Source organism: Eleutherodactylus coqui, chromosome 9 (assembly GCF_035609145.1).
Source record: "Eleutherodactylus coqui strain aEleCoq1 chromosome 9, aEleCoq1.hap1, whole genome shotgun sequence".
Classification (NCBI taxonomy): domain Eukaryota; kingdom Metazoa; phylum Chordata; class Amphibia; order Anura; family Eleutherodactylidae; genus Eleutherodactylus; species Eleutherodactylus coqui.
The window spans coordinates 2,970,982-2,982,654 of record NC_089845.1 but is presented as its reverse complement, the minus strand read 5'-3'; positions in this window follow the sequence as shown (position 1 = coordinate 2,982,654).

The following is an 11,673-nucleotide window of genomic DNA, read 5'->3' as shown; positions in this document are numbered from 1 at the left end:
ACAGAAGGGAATATGTTACAGGTTGAAACCATGACTCCAGGTATCTCTAGCTCAGCTTGAAGTTCTTTACATGTTAAACGTGGTTTCTTACCATATTTTGAATCAACTTTTGTACAGCTGTATTAGCAATTTTCCTCTTTTCTGGAAATCCTGGATGTTTCTGGACTCTTCCATGAGTAGCATACTTCTTGGTGACATTTTGAACTGTTGATTCGGGATGCCAAGGTCTTTGGAGATAATCTGGTAAACTTTAGACAATTTGTGCTTGATAATAATATCATTTCTGGTCTGCTCAGAAATTTTTCTTGTCTTTGCCGTTCTTAGGCCAATTAAAGTCATGTGAGCACTGATAAATTATGAACAGGTGAGTTGAATTTCCAATTAAACACAGGTTATTCTGATTTTGTCCTTTCTCTCTCCCTTCCACCTTCTTATGTAGATCTCTTATTATGCGACCAGCTAATTAATTCATTCCACATACATAGCCAGGTGAAATATATAGTTACTAGAGATGAGCGAGTACCAAAATGCTCGGGTGCTCGTTACTCGAGTCAAACTTCTCGTAATGCTCGAGAGCTCATTTCGAGTAACGAACCCCATTGAAGTCAATGGGGGACTTGAGCATTCTTCAAGCTGACCGATGCTCTGCATAGGGGAGGTTGTGTGAAGCATCTGAAAACATCAGAAAGTCATGGAAACACCACAGAATAGAGAACAGCAGGAGCAGCATGCATGGGTACATCTGAGGCACCCCGGTCCCACTATTAAGCCAAATGGGGGACAAGAGCCTGGCGGTCACGCCCCTAACAGTTTACTTGGGACAGACCATAAGCAGCAACGCACACACGCTGTCACATCTTAGCTAAGCTCCACACTAGCTTCAACCAAGGCCAATCACTGCCTGCGGGTGACACCGCTGCCTCTTCTGCTGGGTTACATGCTGGCATTGCTGTCAACCCCCATCACGAGCCTGCGTCCACAGAGCACACAAAACTTTCCCTGTGCAGCGTTCAGCTGCCCTCATGCCACACGCTCGCTTCATAGCCACACCACCCTCATGTCTATTTATAAGTGTGTCTGCGATGAGGAGGAACCGGAGACACACACTGCAGAGGGTTTGCAGGGCCAGGCAGCGACCGCCTTTGAAAGTGTGGGCAATAGCCCACAATGCTGATGAGAATTGATGATAAATTGATGTCCGATCGTAATTCCAATCCCGTGCCACAAAATTGTCAGGAGCCGCAAATGTGGGCATAAAGGGGGGACTCAGTTGCCAGTACTTCTACACATCTCCACAATGCAGCAGTGCATACTAACACCAAAGATTGGTTTGAACCAGGAGGTGTCGCAAAAGTAGCCACCACAGGTATACAGTGACCCTGTGAAAGTCTCATTAAATCCGTTTTTAGCTCCCTGTGAACGCTCTAATCCAGTATCTCGAATAACTGTGGTAATTTGTAGCGCTAGAGATAATACATGCCGACCAATGTTGATCCTGAGACCCGAAGCAGGAGGAGGAGGTGGCATAATAAGCCCAAGAAACCGTGACCAAGGTAGGAACCGCAATTCTCTGTGTGGGAAGCATGTGAGTGGGCCTACGGTCAGGCTTGGTCCCAGCCTTCACCTTGTGTGACCCAAGGTGCCGTGAGTTACATAGCAATGGGAAATCCATGTGTCCCCACACAATTCATTCTGTGTATGTGTCAGATAGCTGAACACAGCCCTGGGAAAGCTGTTTGCACTCTGCGCCCTACCCAAGTCATTCAGTGTATTTGTGCCAGATAGCTAAAACACCACAATGGGAAATCTTTGTGTACCCACAGCATAGGCGAGCCCCTGCAACCCAGGGACAGTATTAAATATGAAGAAATCAGAGTGCCCACACAAGGCAGAGTTTCACCCCACCAAGGACCTTGGCCTCTGCCCACACACTCAGCAATTGAGGGCCTAAAGCGGACTCGGATGCTAGTACAGCTGTGAACATCTCATTAATGCAGTAACACTTCTTTTTTATTGGACCAAACCAGTGTCTTAGATAACTGTGGTAACACGAGAGCAAATACATGTCTACCAGCGCAGATCCCCAGACCCCAAGCAGGAGGAGGAGGTGGCATAATAAACCCGAGAAACCATGACCGAGGTAGATACTCTGTGTGGGAAGCACGTGAGCGGGCCCAGGGTCAGGCTCGGTCCCAGCCTCCACCTTGTGTGACCCAAGGTGCCATGAGTTACATAGGATTTGGAAATCCATGTGTCCCCACACAATTCATTCAGTGTATTTGTGCCAGATAGCTGAACACCCCGCTGGGAAACCTTTGTGCACCCACAGCATAGCGAGCCCATGAAACCCAAAGACAGTATTACACATGAAGAATTGAGAGTGCCCAGACATGGCAGGGTTTCACCCCGCCCAGGACCTCGGCCTCAGCCCACACTTCTGCCCAAGTCCTTCAGTGTATTTGTGCCAGACAGCTGATATGTAGCAAGAGTAAAGGCAAACCCCTGAAACTTTTCTGTAGCAAGAGTATAGGCGAACCCCTGAAACATATCTGTAACAAGAGTATAGGCAAACCCCTGAAACTTTTCTGTAGCAAGAGTATAGGCGAACCCCTCAAACCTTTTAGTAGCAAGTGTATAGGCGGACCCCTGAAACATTTGTGTAGCAAGAGTATAGGCGAACCACTGGAACATTTCTGTAGCAAGAGTATAGGTGACCCCCTCAAATCTTTCTGTAACAAGAGTATAAGCAAACCCCTCAAACCTTTCAGTAGCAAGTGTATAGACGGACCCCTGATCATTTCTGTAGCAAGAGTATAGGCGAACCCCTCAAACATTGGTGTACCAAGAGGATAGGCGAATACCTGAAAAAATTTGTTTACCAGGAGTATAGGCGAAGCCCGGAAAAATTAGTTGACTACGAGTACAGGCGAGGGCCTGAAAAATTGCTGTACCAAGAGTACAATTGTACCCATGAAAAAGTGCTTAACCCCGAGGGCAAGTGAAACCCATAAACATTTTTTAAAAGATACTGTTTGTTGTTGCTTTATTTGTAACAGAGCCTGGAGGCAGCCCTCCGAAAACATTGGTTTTAACAGAGCCTTTTGGCCCGCAGAAAAATTGGCGGTTCATCGTGATGACATGCTGTTTGAGGAGGAGGAGGAGGAGGAGGAGGAGGAGTAATATCCAAGAGGGATAGACCAAGCTACTTCTCCCCGTTTTGGGGGTGATAGAGGATGCATATTTCTCCTGTTGCAGCCAAAATAATCTTTAGGATCCACTGCTTTCCACCGGTGGAAAAGAGAAGTCTGGGGAAATCCAGCCTTTGTTCATCTTTATGAGTGTAAGCATGTCAGCGCTGGCAGTTGACAGGTGGGTACGCTTATCCGTGATGATCCCCCCAGCTGCACTAAACACCCTTTCTGACAAGACGCTAGCGGCAGCGTAGGCCAGCAGCTCCAGGGCGTACAGCGCAAGTTCGTGCCACGTGTCCAGCTTTGACACCCAATAGTTGTATGGAGCAGAGGCATCACGAAAGACGGTGGTACAATCGGCCATGTACTCCCTCACCATCGTTTTACAGTGCTCCCTTCGACTCAGCCTTGACTGGGGAGTGGTTACACAGTCTTGCTGGGGAGCCATAAAACTGGCAAAGGCCTTGGAGAGTGTTCCCCTGCATGCGCTGGACATGCCGCCTGATCCCTGTGCCTCCCCTGCTAGTTGGCCCTCTGAACTGCGTCTTCTACCGCTAGCGCTGTCAGATGGGAACTTTAGCATCACTTTTTCCACCAGGGCCCTGTGGTATTGCATCACTCTTGTACCTCTTTCCTCTTCGGGAATGAGAGTAGAAAGGTTCTCCTTATACTGTGGGTCGAGAAGGGTGTACACCCAGTAATCCATGGGGACGAGAATGCATCTAACGTGAGGGTCACGGGAAAGGCAGCGTAACATGAAGTCAGCCATGTGTGCCAGGGTCCCAGTACGCAACACATCGCTGTCCTCACTAGGAGGATGACTTTCAGGATCCTCCTCCTCCTTTTTAGCACATACACACTGAACAGATGAGAGGCAAGCAGAATGGGTACTCTCTGCAGTGTGACCAGCAGTCTCTTCCCCCTCCTCCTCCTCCTCCAAAACGCCCTGAGATATAGACATGAGGGTGGTCTGACTATCAAACAACATGCTGTCATCCCGCGTCTCCTGTTCTAACCGCAAAGCGTCGGCCTTTAAGCTTAGCAGCGAACTTCTCAGCAGGCAAAACAGCAGGATGGTAATGCTAATGATGGCCGCATCACCGCTCACCATTTGGGTAGACTCCTCAAAGTTTCCGTGGACCTGGCAGATATCTGCCATCCATGACCACTCCTCTGTAAAGAATTGCAGAGGCTGACTACCACTCCACTGCCCATGTGCAGCTGGTATTCCACAATTGCTCTACGCTGCTTCTACAGCCTGGCCAACATGTGCAGCGTAGAATTCCAGCGTGTGGGCACATCGCACAGCAGTCAGTGCTCTGGCAGCTGAAACCGACGTTGCAGTGTCCTGAGGGTGGCAGCATCCGTGGTGGACTTGCAGAAATGTGCGCAGATGTCAGCAGGTCAGACCACTGGGGGTAGTTTTTCAGAAACTGCTGAACCACCAGATTGAAGACATGGGCCAGGCATGGCACGTGTGTGAGGCTGCCAACTGCAGAGCCGCCACCAGGTTATGGCCGTTGTCACACGCGACCATGCTGGGTTGGAGGCTCAGCGGCGAAAGCCAGAGATCGGTCGGCTCCGTCAGACCCTGTAACAGCTCGGGGGCAGTGTGCCTCTTGTCACCTAAGCTGATTAGTTTCAGCACGGCTTGCTGACGCTTGCCCACTGCTGTGCTGCTGCGCTGTGCGCTACCGACTGCTGGCGACGTGCTCACACTTCTTAATTGAGAGGTGGAGGTGGCGGAGCAGGAGGAGGGGGCTTTGGAGCAGGTGGCATAATACGCCGCAGAAACCAGCACCGAGGTAGGACCCGCTATCCTCGGTGTGGGTAGCTTGTGAGTGGTCCCAGGCTCTGACTTGGTCCCAGACTCCACCAAGTTCATCCAATGTGCCTCCAGGGAGATATAGTGTCCCTGCCCGCCAGTACTTGTCCACTTGTCCGTGGTTAAGTTGACCTTCCCAGTAACCACGTTGGTGAGGGCACAGTTTATGCCTGATTAATTTGGCAATGTGCATGTTTACAGCTTGTGCATGCGGTTGGGTGGTGGCGTATTTCCACTTTCAAACCAACACTAGTGTTAGCGACAGCTGAACGCTGCACTGAGGGACATTGCTGGATGGAGTGGAAGACGGTGGAGGTGAGGGTGTGGGTGCAGGGCGGGAGGCGCTCGTGCCTGTGTCCTGGGAGGGGGATTGGATCTGTGTGGCAGGTTGGGGCACAGGGGAAGAAGCAGTGGTGTGACCCGGAGGCGGTGAATGGCCTTCGTCTCACCTTGTGAGGTGCTTGGCCATCATATGCCTGTGTATGTTGGTGGTGGTGAGGCTGGTAGTGGTGGCTCCCCAGCTGATGTTGGTGTAGCTCCACTACATCAATCCTGACCTCCACACAACTCCACTCACTCAATTCATCCATCCAGAACCCCACAGCTCCAACACACACACAGCTCCACTACATCCATCCTGACACTGACACACACACACACACACACACAACTGCAGAGTCCTACATTTACTCGTGGTCATGGGATCCCTGACTCCTCCCACACAGGGTATCACATGACATGACATCATTGGAGGCCCTGTAAGCTGTCGGCTCTGCAGGTCTGTGTTTCCCCTGCCGGAAGAGCGTTAACCGGCACTAGGGAGCAGTGCAGGTTCCAAAAATACTGGCCTGTAATAGGGCCGGTAAAAAAATACCCGCAGCGGCCTGACAGAAAAAATACGGGCCAGGCCGATGGTTTACCGGATGGATGGCAACCCTATATATATCTCACCAGCACTGTCTTCTGGCCTTTGTCAATTACCACAATGTCTGGTTGGTTGGCCAGTACCTGTTTGTCCATCTGTATTTGGAAGTTCTACAGAATCTTATCTTATCCAACTTTCTGTGGAGTCTATCATCTGGGAGTGTATAGCTCATGTGTGCAGATGTTCCTGAACATAATGTGCTTTAAGTGGAAAAAATTCAAAAGCCTTTATTTATAGAAGTGTCACATAAAAAGTGTTCACTACTTGGTTGTTCCATTTAGTGTATGCTGTTCCTGCTTGCATCTTGCCACCATACGTTGGACTGTCTTTGAGGTCTCTCTGCACCTTGGATCCTGTCTAGGCTCTATGAAGAAGGTGCTTAGAGCCTGTTCTTGTGCTGCTATACTTAGTCAGCCACAGGTAAGATTTCCCAAAATCAGCTATTTCAGCTATCTGGTACATCCCATGATGATGCTCATCTTGCTATGATCCTTCTTCCATTTGTTCTTCCATATCTGCTGCTGCAGCCTCAAGCATTATCTCAGCAAGTCATCTTTGAGCACCATCTTATTGATGTACTCCTGGATGCTCTGAATTTCATTTAGTATGGTGGCTTATACCCCCATCAGACCTCCTCTACCCCTGCCCCCTTTGGTGTACAGTCTCTGTGTATTGGGGTTTGGATTTTGGGTGAGAACTTTTGTGCCTTGTGAGTAGCTTCTGGATTTTCATATCGGTCAGCCATGTCTTCTTTTGGACAGTTCACTGTAGCAGCAAGGTATGGGAAGGCAAGGGACTTGTTGTTTGCATAGCACCAACTTATTCCGCAGCACTTTCAGGTAATTTGTTTATTACCCCCCCACACACACACACACACTCCCACCCCCAGCTGGGTATTCATTTTACTGACCTTGGAAGGATTGAAGACTGAGTCAACCTTGAGCCAGCTACCTGAACCATGCAGGGATTAAGCCTGCAACCTTCAGGTTGTGAGTGAGAGCTTAGCACTGCATTCTGCTGCCTTAACACTCTGCATCACACAAGGCACTTAGGATATCTGATGAATGGAAGGGCATATGTGTTTATGGCATAGATATTGTTCTTTCAATTAAGCTAGTTCCTTAGGACCTGTCCTACTATTGTCTTACTATTTGGTGGCACTTGGATGTTGCAGTCTTCCTTGCCCTTTTATGACGCTTCCCATAACATTGTGGGATGCCAAAGTGTTTATAGCTGGTCTGCATACCTGCTATGTGCTCTATGGTCTGTATATCTTCTATGTGCCCGAATGAATGACGGGAGAGAGCTGCGTGGATTTTAAATCCCCGCCTGCTGATAGATCAGCACTACAGAGACAGGGACAGCGGAGAGAAGACATGGCTGAGCCCTGGCAGCTGAAGGGAGGTGAGTATGTATTTTTTTTGTTTTTTACACTACTTTTACTGGTTTTTCAGGGAAGGGCTAATATTTAAAGCCCTTCCCAGAAATCCAATGACAGGGAGCCGGCAGCAGGATCCTCTACTGCAGCTGTCCATGAAAAACAATTCAGGGGTGGCGGCAGACCTTTGTCTTTAATGGAGCCACCGGCAGCAGCCGCGGCTCCATTGAAAACTATTTAGTGTGTATCCTGTCCATTCGCACCATATAACAAGACTGTCTATTTTTTGCTAAAGTGTATGCAAAATACTATTTTGCATACATCTTAGCAAAAAATAAACACGTGGGGAGGAGAGTGTGAAATTTACTCGAGGCCCCTAGCATCGCGTGGTGCTCACTCGAGTAACGAGTACTTTCGAGTATGCTAATGCTCTAATGCTCGGACGAGCATGCTTGCTCATCTCTAGTAGTAAGAATTGTTGTATTAGATTTGTTGGCATCTTCTAGTATACTGTCTGATGGTACTTCTCTACTGAGTCTTGGTAATCAGTCTCTGGGCTGTAGCTAGTTGTGCACAGGGTTTGCATGGAGTATGATCAGGAGCTGAGCCCGCTCCTTACATGGTGGATATCAGTTGTCTTTAACAGCCGACAGCCCAACATAACAGCAGATCGATTGGTAATCCAATCATGAGTGTTAGCAATTTCAATGCCAATGTTAGATCTTCTGTGTGAGCGATCAAAGCTCAAGTACCGTTAAAGGATTACAGTCTGATTTATTAAAATAATACATAAATTACACTATAAAGCAAAAAAAAAACCAATAACTAAATTTTGCTTTTTTAGTCTCCCCATCTTCAAGAAAAAAATTAATAAAGAATGATCAAAAAGTCATAATACCTTAAAATGAAATACCAATAGAAACCACGGGTAGATCTGCAAACAAGTTTCCACACAGCTGCATCTACATAAAAAAAAAAAATATGGTAGATGGCAGCAGAAAATATGGATATTTAAATTTTTAGACAATAAAAAAAGTGTAAATTCAGTGTCATCATAATTGTACTGACCCACATAATACATTTAGCATGCAATTTTTGCCGCAGTGTGTATGCCATAAATGCAAGCCCTGCCCCCCCCCCCCCAAAAAAAAATGCCACAATTGTGGTTTTTTTTGTATTCAACTTCACTTAGAGATTTTTAAAAGTTCTTCAGTGCATTACATGCACAAGTACATTAAATAGTACCATTGATAAATACAATTTGGCTTACAAAAAACAAGCCCTCAGACAGCTATATTAAAAAATAATACAGTTATGATTTTTTGAAAGTAGGAAGGAGAAAGCAAAAAATGGAAAAAAATTATGTATACATTCAAGGATGGTTAAAAAAATAACTTGAAAAATTCCTTTAAGGGGAAAATGTATTGAGACCAGTGTTTTAAGCAATAGTCTTAATATGCCATTTACGCAGGACAATTATCGTTTAAAGTTCGTTCAAGGTCTGGTGTATACTAGTGCTGTTTTGGATTTTCTTCTCAGATTGCTCTAGCACTGGTGGGAGTGCCTATGGGATTGTTCTGCTACCTGTTGCACCTGCTTAGCAATTAGGAAGGGCTTTTGTTCCTGACTGGGCTGTGGACCTGTGCTGATTATTCTCAGTCTTCATCTGATGGTTGTTGAAATCAGACTTGGATCTTGATCTCCTCTTTTTCTATGCTCATCTCAAGCTAAGTACTGTGGTTATTGGTGGTAGGTGTATTCATATTTAGTTGTTTACTTCTATCTCAGATAGGGACAGTGAGTGGCCAAGGATTGTGGGTTGGGGGAATTCTTATCATGACAGGACATTTGGTATAGACAGGTAAGGTTTCTTATTCTGAGTCATGTTGGGAAAGCTCCTCTGTGCATCTGTTATTTCACACATCACCTGCAGTGGTTTATGTTCTTTGTTCCATTATGCAAGTATAGCCCGGGAACTGTTTGGGGGACTGGTTTTGGTACATCCTGGTCAGACATGACAATTCCATGGAGATGACACAAATGCAGGAAGGGAAGTTTCCTGCATTCAAGTCCCATTGCCAAACACATAGCCCACTGTCACTGCGTCAGCCTAATCTTTTTTATGCTCGAGCACTTAGTAGCCGGATCTGCCACTGAAGAGGACCACCAATATTCACATTACAGTTTCATGGTGCATCAACAGCTGAAACATTAAAAAATATAATATTGTCATCTTGGGGTTAATGAAATTCTGGAATCATTTTGTAGGTCCAACAGCAAAGATTGAGATGTGAAGTTTGTATTTTATTTATTTTTAACAGCAAACTGCTTGTTAAAATATCCTCTCAGTAAATGAAGTGAAAATGAAATGATGTGCGGTCAATCCCCCTACAGCTACAACAGAATTTGCTTATGTGTGTGTGTCTGTCCATGTGTATGACGGTGTAAAAAAGAGTAACAGATTGTTTAACAAAGTGTTCTTTTGCTGTCAGCAAGAGCTTTCAAAATAAAACACTTCCCTCCTGACTTTCAATTGGCTGACAGTCGACGCATAATGAATAATTGCTCCTGGGGACCAGCAGAAAGATGTGTGGGAAAAGTTTAATTAAAAGCTTGTCAGTACAGTTTTACCTGGGTGACATCACCTGACTGTAATCCTGCTGTTTTGCTTTGTTGTCTGTAGGATCGCAGATAGAGCGCTTGTTTTGCCTTCAGCTAACAATTCAGATAGCTCTTGAAAACATTAGGGGCATGAAGATGTGCTGCCAGAGAAATGCAATCAGTTTTTATTGTTCAAATATTCTAATAAGCAGCTGTTAGATGCATATGGCAGTTATTTGGAGGTGAGAGAGGATCACAGATATTAAAGAAATGATGAGATAGGAATGTATAATCAATTGGCCTCTGGTTCATATAGCACAAATATTAGCACAGAATTATGGGAATAATCGGAAATTCTTTTAGTAATAATTCTAATTTGATTTAGAAGTTATATTTGTAGTTCGTCTGCATCTCTATAGTATATTGCTTGCAACTATCTTTCATCACCAACGTCAGCCTCGTCATTAAGGCCACTCTTACACGTGCCGTCGGCAAAACGCCGCAATTTCGATCGGGATTTTACTGCCATTTTCGGATGGAGGTTACTGCATCCGACAGCAGGTTTTAACGCACCCCATCATTCGCTGTAAAATATAGCAGAGAGGGCCTTAAAAGTCGCTGTGTTGGATCGAGCGCAGGTCTGCAGGGCTCCATTGAAATCAATAGGAGTTTTGTATCGTGATTACTGCGGTGCTCAAAATGCTGTGATAATCACTGTAAAAAACAGATGTGTGAGAGTGGCCTATCTCTTGAAGTACTTGGCCTAATACGGCATTAAGGACAACTGGAATTTTTATGTTGCACATTCAGAAAGCTATAACTTGTGTTTTTTTTTTTTAAATTGCCTTGTTATTCTAGCTATAGGCCGCCTGCGGCTCCGGCTGTTTGATGTGCTCTGCGAGCCCCACACAGAAATGAAACATGGCGCGGTTTGTTTGCCACGTGAGATTTTGTGCGGCCAAACCACGGCCATCTGCATAGGATTGCGTTTGTTAACACAATCCTATGCAGGCTTGCAGTGGCGGAAATCCCGCCGCGGAATTTCCGCTCGTGTGCAGGCGGCCATATAAGACCTTGTTTATGCAAGATGAGTTATTGTTTTCAATAGCACTTTTTTAGACTGCGTGTAACTTATTGATTAACTTCTAACTTTATTCTATTGGGGAAGAGAAAAAAAACTGAAACTCCTCCATTGATTTTGCATTTTAAATTTTGCGTCATTCATCATGCACCATATTTTATTTTTTTTAAACTCCTCAGCGCCCCAGGGCATATAAGTGTGTCCTAGGTGCATAGCTGACACTTGGCCGCAGCAGTTGCAGTCAGTGTCCACACCGATCCTGACATTTAATCCTTTGAATACCACTGTAATTGTAATTCAGTATTTAAATCCCCTGATCACTGATCGAAGATCCTAAACAACCCCTCCTCACAATGAGGTTGCAATGTGATGTTTGGATGTCTTGGCCGCTGGGGGTTGTAAGGCCCCCAGGGCTGTAATGTATTCCTGCTTAATAAGATATGTCTGTGGCTTAAAACTATGCATTAAGGGGTTAGTGTTTTGATAGTTTTGCACTTTATTAATACATTTAGATGAAAAAAATAGAAAGTATTTTTTATATTGCTGCATACAGAGAGCCAAAACTCTGTTATTTCTCTGCCAATGTAGCCATATGCTGGCATGTTGTTGTGGGAAGAGTCATATTTTTTAACAGAACACTTTTGTGGTACATGTAGTTTACATACCATAGCT